The sequence below is a fragment of the Ctenocephalides felis genome, unplaced genomic scaffold (genome assembly GCF_003426905.1).
Source record: "Ctenocephalides felis isolate EL2017-DRISC unplaced genomic scaffold, ASM342690v1 CF-g0.4_SCAFFOLD_01886, whole genome shotgun sequence".
NCBI classification, from domain to species: Eukaryota; Metazoa; Arthropoda; class Insecta; order Siphonaptera; family Pulicidae; genus Ctenocephalides; species Ctenocephalides felis.
In genome coordinates, this window is record NW_020538040.1 from 158077380 (window position 1) to 158093993 (window position 16614).

At 29.7% G+C, this 16614-nt stretch overlaps 1 pseudogene; it reads left to right on the forward strand.

The window, feature by feature from the left end:
- The first annotated feature begins 1084 nt into the window (after positions 1-1084).
- On the forward strand, positions 1085-3823 carry LOC113376123 (annotated as a pseudogene).
- Positions 3824-16614: the final 12791 nt, after the last annotated feature.

Sequence of the window (16614 nt, forward strand, 5' to 3'; positions counted from 1 at the left end):
AATTATACATACATGTGTATATATATACAGGTAACACTCCCATAACACAATACTCCCTTATAACAAGGTACTTTTAAAGCACAGGTTTGCTCTAACAAGGTTTGAGAATTGAGCAGAACCTACTAAAATAAAAACTATAATAAATATATGAAAATCAAACTTTTTTTATTCTAAAATTAGTAAAATCGCAGTACCATAGCTCAATAAATGTGTTGAAACTAATTCAAACATAACTAATTTGAAACCTATTATTCGAGCGCGTACGTTCTGTAGAAAAAAAAATCTAGCCTTATCCGAACAATTAGTCAATTAGTCTTAAGCACAAGTCCTTTAAATAAAATGAGCACAAATTTTAATACAGGTAATTTTGCATGTGGTAAATATATAAATATCTTTTGCTAAAAGCAAGTAAGGGATCGTTCAAGTATTACGTAAGCAGCTTTATTACAATTATTTACCCCCCCATCCCCCTTGTCAGCAAAAGTAAGCAAAACTCTTACCCCTACATTCATTCTTATGTGAACATTTTGCAATTAATGTAAAAAAATAAAAATACTACCTATGACGTAATCATCATCCAGGCTCCCCTGCCCCCCCCATGTCAACCCAAAATAAGCAATTCAACAACCCCCCCGCCCCCCCTATAGTGCTTATGTATACTTGAACGGCCCTAATTGCAAATATAATTGTATTTGAAAAAAATGATGCACGGATCTGGAGGTATACAGAAAAACTGATAAGAGGATGAGAATATCTTGCAAAAAAGGATCGTGTTTGATAGCACATACCATTTAATTATGATGAAAAAAATCATAATTGATGTAATGTATATTACTTCTTGAAAAAAATTAATTAATATAACAATATTCATTATAATATCATGATATGTAGCATGTTTTTTTGAATTCGTGGAACATAACCCCTCTATTTGTACTAGTTCTTTGCCCCGTATAACACAGATTTGCATAACACACTACTTTTTTGGAACATATATAACACACACATATATATATATATATATATATATATATATATATATATGTATGTGTGTGTATGTATATATTTACATATTCACTTGTCTATTTTAGAAAATCTTAAGAAAATTCCTGGTCTTAAAACTGTAGCCATCACAACAAACGGCCTGATGTTGACTAGACAGCTTGTTCCTTTGCAGCGTGCTGGTTTAGACTTGCTTAATATTAGCTTGGATACTTTAAAACCACAAAAGTATGAATTAATAACAAGACGTAAAGGTTGGGAACGTGTCATTGCTGGAATTGATTTGGCCATACAATTAGGATACAAACCTAAAGTTAACTGTGTTGTTATGAAAGGTAAGGATATTTTTCTTCAATCCTTAAAAAATTGCCTATATTTTTTGCATATGTGAAAATAAACTGCATGTATAAAGAAATTATTTAAATGTTGATACAAAAAATACACTTACGTAATGAAAATATCTACTCGGCTGATAAGAGTAATATAATACATTTTAAAGAATTTTGAACATACTATTTGATTTGCCCTAAGCATGGGATTTAACTTATAACAGACACAATTATTATAACAATATATTAGTTGGTATACAATACCCAAGCAATATTAAATATTAATAAGTACTTTCAATATTAATCTTAACATTAAATATGTTACATTAAACTCAACTTCAAATAAATTATCTTTTAATACTGCAGTTGTTGAGGAAAGTAAAACATTGATTTAGAGGAAACGATTAGACATGAATGAAAATGAGAGACAATATATTATAATTTAGTTAATAAGAACTGTTTACATTTATAGATTTCAATGCTGATGAAGTACTAGACTTTGTACAGTTTACCGAAGATCGGAATGTGGATGTTAGATTTATTGAATACATGCCATTCTCAGGAATAAGTGGAAAACTGAGAAAATGGTTGCTTATAAGATTTGGTGTCAATGATCAGGTCAAAATGGAGCAATTTCAAACCTCTTGAAAATAGTCCAAATGATACTTCAAAAGCTTATGCTGTACCAGGCTTTCGTGGTCAAGTTGGATTCATTACTTCAATGTCTGAACATTTCTGTGGAACATGCAATAGGTTGCGTGTCACTGCTGATGGCAATTTGAAGGTAAGAAGTAATTTACACAACATTTCTTATGCCATTTCGCTTTTATCACTTTGCTTTTACATGTCATTCAGTTGCCTTGACGAGTTTTGATTTAAATAGCTTATAAATACATGTTTGTTCAATTTTTTTTAAAAATAATACTAAAGTACACTAGGCTAAAGTACATTTTTTAAGAAAAAAAAACCTGATATTTTATACAAATTTTAGGTCTGTTTGTTTGGAAATGCTGAAGTATCCTTACGAGATGCAATTCGTGCTGGAACAAAACATGATGATCTAGTTGCGCTTATTGGAGCTACAGTATTCAGGAAGAAAAAACAGCATGCAGGTAGGAACTTTTAAAAATCTTGAATAACAATTTAACTAGCTTCAGAATACATTAGCATTTATGTAGTGTTCCATGTAATGGGTTTATTGATTGAATGTTACATTTAACAATATGTTCTCTATCGAGTTGCTTTTTTTAGGCATGCAGAATCTATCATTTATGGAAAATCGTCCTATGATACTAATTGGTGGCTGATTTTACTTAAATATAAAAAAGGTATTTCGGAATAAAATGTAGTTGGTTCATTTTTTTTTGTGTGTGCTTCATGTAATGCATGTGCGGTATTTTGGAATTAATGATTCAAAATAATTTTGCAAACTCTTGATTTAGAGGAATGCAGACGTTGATCATCATATCCTGCAATCTTATAAAAAGTAACTTGTACTTTATATGGGACATATAAAAGCTGCGTTCTAATATATTGCATTGGTTAATATTTTTTTTTTTTCTTAAGTTTTATTGACTTATCTCATATGAATGCCAATGGATTTCTTTACCAATAAACATGCAATTCCATTTTCCAATATTATAAGGATTTGTATTAATAATTTTTGTTATTTTGCTTTCAGATATCAAAATCAACCGAATTCATCCTCAATCTCCATTAAACACAAATTTAAGTCATCTTTTTGCCCATAATATGGTTCATCAGAACTACATTAGGACATTCTCATCATTAACACATGTGAATTCCGAAGGAGAGGCACATATGGTGGACATCAGCGGCAAACAAGTAACAAAACGAAATGCAACAGCAACAGGTAAAGTGTATGTTGGTTCAGAAATAGCTCAGCTTATCAAAGAAAATGGAATGAAGAAAGGCGATGTGTTATCCGTTGCCAAACTTGCGGGTGTAATGAGTTCTAAGAAAACCTCTGACCTTATACCTCTGTGCCATAATATAAATCTTTCACATGTGGATGTCCAAACTGTACTTAATGATGATTTTGTTGTCATTACTGCAAATGTACAATGTGAAGGCAAAACTGGTGTTGAAATGGAAGCTTTGACGGCTGTTGCTATTACAGCTTTAACCATTTATGATATGTGCAAAGCAGTCAGTCATGACATGTTAATATCTGATATCAAGTTAGTCAAGAAAACTGGAGGTAAGTCTGACTACTGTGACAAAAAGAAAAGTGGGGAAGCTAAGCAATTAAAGTATAACACTGAACCTATCATAAAAAAAGAACCATTCTTTCCAGTGTATGTTTAGTTTAATCATTGATTATAAACTATTATTCAACTTATTTCCTCTTTAAATTTTATATTATATAAATGTATAAAAGGTTTTATAGCTCAGATACATAATTCTAGATTATTAGTACTTAAATTTTCACCTTTTTTTTGTATTTGTTTTTATTGGCCTCGCTTACTCGAGCATTTAGCCACCTACAATATATTTCAATTTCAATACAATACTTAATTTCAATACAATCTTCAGGTTCATACTATTTTCCTTATATAAATCCTATTCTTCCTTCTATTTTATATTTTATTCTATTCTATTCTTCATTCTATGTTCTCTTTAACGTAACCTTAATTCTTCTTTTTTTTTTCTTCTTTTACTATCTATCATTGTATCTTCTATCCTCTTCTTATGTTTTCATTACTTCTATTCTTACTTCCATTCATTTTAATTTCAATTCTCAAATCTTATATGCGATTGAACTATTTTTTAATATTATTTCAAACTATTTTTAACATTATTTCCATAAAATTCTACTTGGTAACATTTAATGCTTGCATTATTGTCACAATGCCTTTGTTTGTATGTAATAGCCAATATAATGTTTGGATCGTAATCTTTTCTGTAAACCATGTGCCTTATATTTGGATGTACTTATTGTTTTGATTTGGATGTGAAAATATTTTCTTAATCTGCACAACAATAAGAATGCAGCACATCATATCTTGATCGAGATGGGCAGATTTTTAACATCATTTTTCATTAGATATAAGAAGCTAACTTCATATGAAGTTTTCGGAAATGTTCACAATTTAGTGATAGTATTTAAAAAACAGATGTGCATTTATTGTTAGAGCTAATTGTTCCTATATATATAATTATATAGTTTATAAGCAATACTTGAACTGATAATTATTTTTATGTGCGCTAAATTTTATAATTGTTATTTAATTAACTATTTGTATGTTGTTGTATATTTGTATATTTTTGTAAATAAATAAGGTTATAATTACTTATGTTATTAATAATTGAGTGATAGTTATATAACTACTAATTTATTTATAGGACTGTTATAGAAATACATCTGAAAATTTTCTTTTTTGAATGGCAATTAAAACTGAGAATTCTATAATCGGTTGTGATATTTCTACTGAACTATGTTGCTAATATTATTTATTTTTTAAGTTATTGCAGCAACAAATGAAAGATTTTACTCTGATATTCTACTATAATGTTTTCATCTATATTTTCACTTCTACTTGATATCATGTTGTCCGAATCGCGGACTTGAACCCTGGACTTTATGATTATGCTTGCTACTAGACTACAACCCCACATATTCAAACTTAATTACGCTTAATTACTTAAATATATTATTAAAATTTAAATTTTATACAAGTATATAAACATAAGGGTTTTAATACTTGGTTATTTTACAACTTCGTTATTTTTAACAATGTACTTCTTTATTTTGTGGACTTTGGTTGCTAAAAGATATTTATTTCAATACTTTCTAAAGTTGATGTATAAATAATATGCTCATCGTCAAAGGTGTAGATGTGTATTTGTTTATAAATCGATTGAAGCGATTTATTCCATGTCTATATATGTAATATATAATTCTTTATATAGTATATAATTCAGCTGTTTTTCCTACCAATTATATCTTGTAGTGTGGATTCGATTCGAGGTAAAAGTCTGTGAGAAACTACCAACTTGTCCGTTAGAGCGTACTGTAGGTATAGAAATCCGGACCTCGAATTATTTAGCTTGTTTTTGTATCTTAATTGTAACGGTTGTATCGTGCAAACACGCTACAATTGTCTGAAATTAATGTGGAAAATAAGATGTAATTATAAATGTTCACAATTAATTGCTAATTATTATTTGCGGTTATGATGTAATGTGTACCTGGAAAACGTACACGTGAATATGGTTAGGGATGAAATATTTGTTGCAATAAACTATTATTCAAAATTGTAATAATTTTTGGACCAGAATTTGAAATTTTTTATTTGTAATATATACTAGTCTAATACTAGTACTATTACTTAAGTAAATAATAATAATTTGATATTATTTATGTTTAAAGATAGGAAACCTATTTGTTGATTTTAAAACTTTTTTGCAGTGTTTCTTGTTTATACAATGTTATATTTTAATTATTTGTTTGAAGGCTTTAAACAATGAATTTTTTTATTTTACAAGGATCGATATTATTTTTTAAGCAACGCAGAAGCTAGATTTAGGTTAGATAAATTAATTATATTGGATCAATGCTTTGTTTATTTAAATTATTATTTATTTATCTATTTATTTGTTTATTTATAGGTCGAATCTGCCGTAAAATAGACTAATGTTATGGCAAGGCTATGTTACGTAGCGCTACGCACATACTTTCATACAAATGGTACTAAAAACTGTCAATTGCTATGTGGTTGCTGTGTAGTCAGGCGTTTTAAATAGAAAATTTAGCATAGAAAACGCACAAATGTCGAAAACACGATGTTATCCATAGATAAACAAGTATTAACAAGTGTTATAATTACTGGATCTTTGTGATGTGGTTTAATAACATACGAGTGAGGTTGTATTTTATGTGTAAAACGCCTGACAACACAGCAAATACATAAAATTTTGACAGTTTTTAGTACCATTTTATATGAAAAAATGCAGCGTAACATAGCCTTGCTATAACATTCGCCTATTTTGCAACGGAATCGGCCTCTTATGGACCGATTCTGCGCATAACAGAGAAATGTTACGGCATAGCTATGTTACGCTCCGACTCCCATACATTATGCGAATGAATCATACTGAATGCTGTCAAAATATCATGTATTTGCTATTCATTCCGGCGTTTTAAGCATAAGCTGCAACGTCACTCTTATGTTATCTAAGAGGAATCAGAAACACACACTTATCTAACATCGTTTTTTTGACATTTGTGCGGCTTTTAGATTATGTTTTGCATCAAAAACCTGAGAAATTCGCCTGACTGAACACCAACCGCATAACTTTTGTCTATATTACTATGGAAAATTCTTCATAACATGATCTTATCATAAAATTGCGGCAGAATCGGTCCCTTAGTTTATATTTTCATAATTGTTTTTTGGACTGCATATAATATTTTTTTGAATTTTATTTTTAGGTTTGGCGAGTCTTGGAAGGAAGAACTACAATTGCGGGTTTTTCTCAGTTATCCGAAATAATACATCATTTTCCAATTATCCCTTATATTTTTCGCGAGCAGAATGTTTAAAAACCTATCTGTAAAAGTATGCATTTAATTCTAAAATAATGATAAAGCGTCCTCGCTCGCTCGCTCACGGGCATTTCGACCAGGTATCTCAGGTAAGACAGGTAACTCATTCACCCTAAGTCGTTTTGGGTTCGATGGTACACTATCGGACTACCGAAGCCTGTTTGGGGAGAGTGGGGCGTGAACGCATGACGGCCGAGCTAACCCGAACCTATTCTCGCGTTAGTACAACGCACACGCTCCACTCGATAGCATTAGTCGAGCGACGTTCGTCCTGCGAGTTGTTCCTGTACTTCGAAGTTGCGTCGGTATCGTGTACACGTGCTATTCCTGTTTACATTTCTCGTAAAATTGTTCAGTGAAAATTTTATTATCATGTGACAGGTGCTAGTTAAATCATTCTTTACTGATTAGTCCAAAGCCACCACTTTCTCTGTTCACGAAATATTTGTATGTTTGCAATGTGGTTTGCTATTAAAATGAATAAGGACGACGGACAAGTGTCCGAAGTGAAATGTTTGTGCAGGCATAGTTAAAGAGATTTTATATAAAAGTTTGATTTTTGAACAATATTGCATGTTTTGACACCAGTGTCGGTGTCGAGTTCAAAATTTTTCATTAAAATTTAAATATGACAAAATTGCACATTGAAAAATTATGCTAATATTACTATTATCCCTTTAGCCTTCGTGTTTAGATCATTTTTGGTTTTAATTTATCTAATTTTATTATCGCGAGCAACAGGCAATTGTGTGCTCAGAACGCCGGTAAGCCGGCGAGTCGCACGAAATTATATTATAATTGAGGGTGGTTTAGGGAAATTAAATATGACGGCGACGTCAGCCCCTTCCGTGGCGGGCAAAGACTACGGTGTCAGTGGTGGTGACAGTAGTAGCACGTGTAAGAAGACAAGTTTATCAAATGTGATTCTGTGTTTTGTGTGTGTTTTAAGTGTTGGGTCGGGTTTGTTCTCTGTGTTGTCCGTGCGGGGGATGGAATCGAGATTGGCACCTCTGGAGCAGGAAGTGAAGACGCTGAGGAGTCTGCACGGGCCACTGCACGAGCGATTTGGCCGCATACGGAGGGAGGTCGCGAGGGCAGCTGCCGAAGTGGCCAAACGACCAAAACGCGACGCCCCGGAATGCATATGTCCAGCAGGTGAATTATTGCTATCAAATGTATTCGGTGGCCATTTTTTGTTAGAATTGATATTGCCAGTGACTTTGTAAGGCTGGTTTGCTTAGGAGGAAATTTTATGCATAGTAGAATACGGTGACTATAACTAAGAAATATTTGCTAAATTTATCTATAACGATTTCTATGCTTTTTATTAAAGCTTAACATATCCAGTGCCAAATTGATATTGATTCGAATTTGATAATCATACTACAGCAATACAATAGTGCTTGTTATCTATCTAATCTATCTATCTAATTATTGCTATCAAATGTATTCGGTGATCATTTTTTGTTGGAATTGATACTGACTTTGTTGGTTGATTTGCTTAGGAGGAAATTTTGTTTCGGAAATTTCATGCATAGTAGAATACGGTGACTACAACTAAGAAATATTTGTTAAATTTATCTATAATGATTTCTATGCTTTTTATTAAAGCTAAACATATCCAGTGCCAAATTGACATTGATTTGAATTTGTTAATCCATACTTTAGCACACAATAGTGCTTGTTTTCTATCTAATCTATCTGTCTAATTATTGCTATCAAATGTATTCGGTGATCATTTTTTGTTAGAATTGATATTGCCAGTGACTTTGTGAGGCTGGTTTGCTTAGAAGGGAATTTTATGAATAATAGAATACGGTGACTACAACTAAGAAATATTTGTAAAATCTATCTATAACGATTTCTATGCTTTTTATTAAAGCTACTATATCCAGCGCCAAATTGACATTGATTCGAATTTGTTAATCCATACTTTAGCAATACAATAGTGCTTGTTTTCTATCTAATCTATCTATCTAATTATTGCTATCAAATGTATTCGGTGATCATTTTTTTAGAATTGATATTGCCAGTGACTTTGTAAAGTTGGTTTGCTTAGGAGGAAATTTTGTTTCAAAAATTTTATGCATAGTTGAATACGGTGACCACAACTAAGAAATATTTGTTAAATTTATCTATAATGATTTCTATGCTTTTTATTAAAGCTAAACATATCCAGTGCCAAATTGACATTGATTCGAATTTGTTAATCCATACTTTAGCAATACAATAGTGCTTGTTTTCTATCTAATCTATCTATCTAATTATTGCTATCAAATGTATTCGGTGATCATTTTTTGTTGGAATTGATACTGACTTTGTTGGTTGATTTGCTTAGGAGGAAATTTTGTTTCGGAAATTTCATGCATAGTAGAATACGGTGACTACAACTAGGAAATATTTGTTAAATATATCTATAACGATTTCTATGCTTTTTATTTAAGCTAAATATATCCAGTGCCAAATTGATATTGATTCGATTTTGTTAATCATACTTTAGCAATACAATAGTGCTTGTTTTCTATCTAATCTATCTATCTAATTATTGCTATCAAATGTATTCGATGATCATTTTTTGTTAGAATTGATACTGCCAGTGACTTTGTAAGGTTGGTTTACTTAGGAGGGAATTTTATTTCGGAAATTTTATGCATAGTATAATACGGTGACTGCAACTAAGAAATATTTGTTAAATTTATCTATAACGATTTCTATGCTTTTTATTAAAGCTAAACATATCCAGTGCCAAATTGACATTGATTCGAATTTGTTAATCCATACTTTAGCAATACAATAGTGCTTGTTTTCTATCTAATCTATCTATCTAATTATTGCTATCAAATGTATTCGGTGATCATTTTTTGTTGGAATTGATACTGACTTTGTTGGTTGATTTGCTTAGGAGGAAATTTTGTTTCGGAAATTTCATGCATAGTAGAATACGGTGACTACAACTAGGAAATATTTGTTAAATATATCTATAACGATTTCTATGCTTTTCATTAAAGCTAAATATATCTAGTGCCAAATTGATATTGATTCGATTTTGTTAATCTTACTTTAGCAATACAATATTGCTAATTATACCTTTTATTAATAATCCTTCAAATTATCAAAACATATCAGAAGAGAAAACAAACACCAATTCAGATTTTATTTTACAATAAACCGTGTGATCCTGTTTTTAATAATTTATGACTACCTTTTTAATTTGGGGAGTCATGTAGGTGACAGATAATTAGAAGTTTAGTCATAAATTATTAAAGAGGATCCTACGGTTCATTGTAAAATAAAATGTATGTTTTGATAATATAAAAGATTATTAATAATATATAATTAGCACTACTGCAACACATTTTATTTCACGGCGTATTAATAGTAATTAATTGAAAAATCTAACTTAATCATTGCTTGCCATGTTTATATTGTAAAAAGTACCTTTACCCGCCTAAATTTATTGTACAATTTATTTTAAATTCCTTTTCATATTTTTGAGTTCCGTTTGTTTGAAATATTAACCCCTTTGTTTTACATCCAAAAATTAGGGGAACCAGAAATCAGTACTTATAAACCTATATATGCAAATAAATAGAAAGAATTTTGTTGAAACAATTTTTTTGATATGACTATCAAGTCACAGCTGCCTTATAATATTCGCCCTTCTGTGTAAAAAATAAAAAAAGAAAACAAAAATGTTATCTCAAGTTTAAAAGTCTAGGATAAAGGTCATAAATATTGATATTGGTCATCTTGACAAAGTTATAGAAAATAGATTCATGCATCATTTCATGAAAAAGACCATAATTATTTGGTAAAATATCGAAAAATTTAGAGTACGACCTAAAAGTTAAGGAGGCCCTTAGAAGTCAAGTTGAAAACATATACGTTTGTAATTAAAAACTTCTTTCCATATTATATATAGAATATAGAAATAATAAAATAATTAAATAATAGAATTTTTTGTTTGCTGCCAAATAAGTCGAAATTAAATATTTAAGTTTCAACATTGAATGTTTTAAAATTTGTTATAGTGCTTAATACAAATTTATTTATTTATTGCTTTTTATTTTGACTCTTTGGCTGCAAATAAATATTTCAAGAATACGTTTCAGCGTCGAATAAAAAAATCTAAAATGTATACATTTTTATTTATCTAAATTTTTATATATATAATTTATTTATTCAACTCATTTTATGGATTTATTTGATCTGGAAGTTTCCTTTATTTAATCCATGAACAATTCAATTGATTTTATTCGACATTCATTTCATGACATCCATGCATCTCAAGTATTATTGTATTCAATGAATTTCAAAGCATTATTATATAACTATACATATACTGTTTTGATCAATTTATGTGGAATATTATTGAATAGAAAAATTCATAACAGTGGAGTAGTCTTTATAAGTATTTATAGAACAATATTATTGTTATAAGAGTCTCTTATTGTTTCACTACGCAGACGTACAGTTTGAATCTATGGAAAACCAAACACTATTATTTAATATATAATTAAATCTTAATCAATTAAAAGTCTATTTCAATTATTTTATTCTTTTTTATTTATATTGTTATAATTTATATGCTAAAAAAAATTCATCTTATCAGATATACACGATTTGGTAGGAGAAATTTTTTAATGCCAGTCATATATATGTGTGACATAGAAAATCGTGTTTTTCTACGAATTTTGGAAAAGAAAATTTTCTTTGATACATTGCCTTTTTTATGATACATTTTTAACTAAATTATGTAATAGTTTCCAAGGCCCATGTGAAAATTTTTTTGATATTGTCATAGCGATTAACGTATTAAAGGTTATGGTTACCCAATGATAGAAAATATTATTAATCAATTTTTAATTTATTTTAAATTATTTCTATTATATTTTTTGAATATCTGTAGATATTCTTTCAACTCTAAGATTTTCATAGTAAACTTGAAACTAAAAATTAAATGATTATTATACGTTAACACTTACATTCATATATTATATTCTTTAACGACTGTTAAAATTAATTTCTCTCACCTTAATGCATATTCTGCATCCGCATTTTCTAATTTATAGTGCTGCTATTAATTAATTTTCAATGTAACATTTATAGACATGGGTGAGTGCTTGTGTAATAAACGTTACGAGTTGAAAATGCATAAATTAATTAATTCACATTCTATATTATCGATTTTGACATATGTAGTGCTGATTTTGATGGATGTGTTGACTGTTTTTATATACACTGCAATAATAAAAATGGTGCAACAAAGGATATTAAAGGTGATGTTGGTATCGAGACTCCAGACTAATTAAACGTGGGATATTATTATTTATTATTTGAAGTTTAATAGTTCGTAAATGATTTCACTACATTCATTTCTAATAATCTTTGTCGTCCAATCAAAGGATTTGGCATTCGATTTGGACGTTCTAAGTACTACCAAAAAATTTGCTGATGTTTCATAATGCAATAGGTGCAAATAATAATAAAAATTATATTTTTCTAATAAAAGTTTGCTTCTTCCAAGGATACTACCTATATAGACATAATTCATTTATAGGCTATAATTTTAGATTTACAAAATTATTTCTAAAAATGTTCAGAAAAATAGAACCGTTGTTTACACTACACCTATATGGTGTTTTTCAATTTCAAATTCATTTTTAATTAATGATTTAAGCTTCATAGACATCGACATTTGAAATTAAAACTAATGGCATTATATAACCAAATTCTATCATTTAAATACCTAAAATAAGTTATATAAACAAATATTAGTAAGGAAAATAATTCAGAATCATATTATTCCATAAAAAGCTTACAACTGAGTCAAGAATATAATTTTTATAAAATTGGAGCAGTACTAAAATCATAGTTTCATAGCTTTAATTTTTATCGCAATTGCATATTAATTTGGGAAATATAACTATTATAATATTATTAGTACACAATTTTGTTGCAAAATTGCATCTGTGCAAAAATGCTTCGATAGTATTGGATATCCGATTACCGCTCCACAATTTATCTAATCTTAAATGATTTTCTTCTTAATTGAATAAAATGATACCATAATAATAATCATTTAATCAGCAATTTAACTTAACAGTTTTGTGCTGTAAGAATCGAGGTAAAATTTTGCTTTGAGGTAAAATGCCACTTCAACTATTTGTTTTATGCGGGCATAGACTCAAAACATTCTAAATATCTTGAGATTTTCAAAAAAAAGACGCATTTTTTTAAAAAAAAAGCAATTCAAACAGCTAATATTAGCTAGCTTTGATATTATTATTATATAGTTATAATATTAGCTATTTGACCATATGGTCAAAGATTTGTACGCATGGCGAAGTATGCTCATCAATACACAAAATTCTGACACTTCTTCGTGACGAATATACTAGTCAACTAGCTTTGACTGGTTAAAATTCATATTTTAAACTGTTTTTCGGACACATTTAATTAAAAACTCCAAAGGAATAAAAAACAATAAGCGTCAAAATGACGAACATCTATGTGCTTCCCATTACAAAATTACGTTTGACTTTTAATTCCCATATTTTGTGAAAAATAAACCCGGTAGTCTATATTTTGCATTCCCTATTGTTGTAAAATGTATGTTGTAATGTACTTTTGTCGAATTGTAAATTCCTAATTTTTCCTGGATTAACACTTCTATTTTGTAGGAATACTGTTATATTTATACCTCTTTGGTAGAAAGGGTTACGAAATCCGACTTAATACTGGTGCTATTAGGTAAATTAGCAATTCCAAAATGCGAGGGTTAAATCTTATTTTTATTCAATCATATTCATTGAATTTTATTCTTATTTTTATTTAGGAGCCAATTTTGGGATAAAATAAAAATGTTATGGTAATACTATGTTACGGGTTTGTATTCGTATGAGTTGGTAGTAACGAATAGTTAAAAATCTATGTTTTTTCTGTGTGGTCAGACGTTTTATACATAACGTTAACATTTATAATCTGGTTCTTTTTACCCCATATGCGAGGTCAATAGGGACGTCCAGGGGGTAAACAGGCCCAATGTTTCATTTTTTTTTCTTATAAATTACAATCTGTCTAAATAGAAAGACATTGAATAATAAGTTTGAAAAATAACATATTAAATTTTAAAAGGAAAACCCAGTGGTTCAGCTTTTATTAATGTACTAATTTTTATAAAATAATAGCTACATTATTCAACCAATGCAAAATATAAATTTTATGGGTGAATTTTTTTACAGGGATAACATTGTATATAACCTTGATCTGGTATTTTGTCAGAAATATTCATCAACAGAGTTATAAAAACAATTAATTTATTTTATCTCTTGTAAAATTGCTTATTACCTTCATTAACTTTTTTGTTCGATATTTTTTATTTTTTACACCTTTGCCAGGGTTAAGGTTCAGTTGGTCTATTTTACCGTACCTAGGTGTAAGCTTTTATAGGGGTTATATAAAAAACTGTTGAATCTAACTTAAAATTAACAATACTTCTTATAAAACAATTAAATGACGTTTACTTAATTATATTAATGTCTGGAAAACTGAGCAACAGTGTATGCAAATACTTTTGTTGTGGACTTTTAAACATTGCCATGTAGTAACTTAGAATTAAGTTGGCGTTTGTTTATACATCTTTTTTCCCTACTACTTTCAAAAATTGTTGTTAATATTTTTTATTTTTTTATTTTTATTGTTTGCTTACTCGAGTATTTAGCGATCTACAATATATTACCATTTCAATACAATATTTCAATTTCAATACAGGTTCATACTACTTTCCTTATATAAATCCTATTCTTTCTTTCTATTTCATATTCTATCCTATTCTATGTACTCTTCAACTTAACTTCACTCTTCTTTTTTTCTTCTTTACTATTTATCATTGTATCTTCTACCTTCTTCTTACGTCTTCATTTCTTCTCTTCTTACTTTCATTCATTTTAATTCTAATTACCAAATTTTTTACACACGATTGTACTACTTTTAATATTATTTCAAGCTATTTTTAACATTATTTCAAACTATTTTTAACAAAATAATTCTTAACTTTACTGGTTTTTGAAGTATCGGTGATGGTCTTTTTACTGGCGGACCTTCAAGCCCCGTTCTTTTACCCCACATTGGGTGAGGGTAAACTCTTAGATTTGCCTTTAGCAGTTTTTATCAATCCCATGTGACCGCAGCCTTAGCTAGTTGCTTTCTATTCCGTAACTCGATATATAATGACTATCGAATAATCTCTTTTCAAATATCTGTCAGCTGTCCAATCGTCCCCGTACATAAGTATAGTTTGTTGATTGGGCCCAAACGAACACTTCACACAATGCAGTCACGAATTCAGAAGGGGTAACAATAACAATGTTACAGCAACCAACCGAGTGTGTATGTGACCACTCAGTTACGTAGTGTGTTTGTACTTATGACGAGTGTCGGGGTCCATTACCAAATAAATAACAGGGCACAATGATGTATTTCCGTTGCGGGAAACTCTATTTCAATTTTATTATCTGTGATTTTCTCACACGACGCGCACTCCGTTTTATAACTATCAATGAACTGAACATCGCCCGACGTTCACCGGAACCACTGAAGAGTCTCACACGATCAGATATTGTCTTTCGAAATTACTAGTGGGGTGCATGGCATAGTGCCTTAAGGTAAATTGCTGGAACTTTCCGTACCGCAATTAAAAATCTTGGTACGGAACCCAAAAAATATTACACTAAATGTGTACACATTATTAAATAACTGATAATTTGATGTACATATGTCTAATGAACATTTTTGACCGCCAAATGGCTTTTTTTTTACTTTTTTTATTAGATCTCCGAAACCGCTAGACCTGCCTTTATGCATATTTGATCGGTTGTTCACCTTGTCAATATAAGTAAAATGTTCTTTGAATTATTAAAATCGGACTCTCCGTTTCTCTAAAAAGTGAGTTATGTATTTGGCATTTTTTGCCCGTATCTTTGGAACGGCTAGACCTGCCTTCGCCAAAACTAATCAGCACTCCTCCTTATCGATACGAATCGAATGTTTTTTGAATTATTCAAATCGGTTGATCGTCGTTTCCCGAAATCGTCGACTAAAATTTGTATATGCACACTAGGGTGGTCCACAAATGGTCATTTTCGAATTTCCTGCTCAAATAGGCTCAAATGGTTTCAAATAGATAAAAAACAAATTTTCTGAAAGTTTTAGCTCTAATATTAACGTTTTAGACAAGCGCAATTCAATCAAAGTTTGTTATGGGAAGAGCATGGAAAAAATTTGAAAATTAAAAAAAAATGTTTTAGGTATAACTATAACTTAGCGACAAAATGAATGAGTTTTATTCATTCATTTGCTCGCCAAATTACATCTAAAAATACATTTTTAAAATTTAAAAAAAAAATTCATGCTATTCCATACAAAACTTTGATTGAATTGCGCTCTATCTAAACATTAATATTAAGAGCTAAAACTTTCAGAGAATTGTTTTTTATCTATTTGGAACCATTCGAGCCCCTGGGAGCAAGGAAATTCGAAAATGACCATTTTAAGGACCACCCTAATGCACACACACACACATAAACAACACATAAATCCATTTTTCCTAAGGTATGCCAAAATATTCAGAAACCTTAAAACGTAAAGATATATGAAATTTTTATTTTCGATTTTTTAGCGATTACTGTTCTTTTACCCTACGGGAAGTTAAAAAAA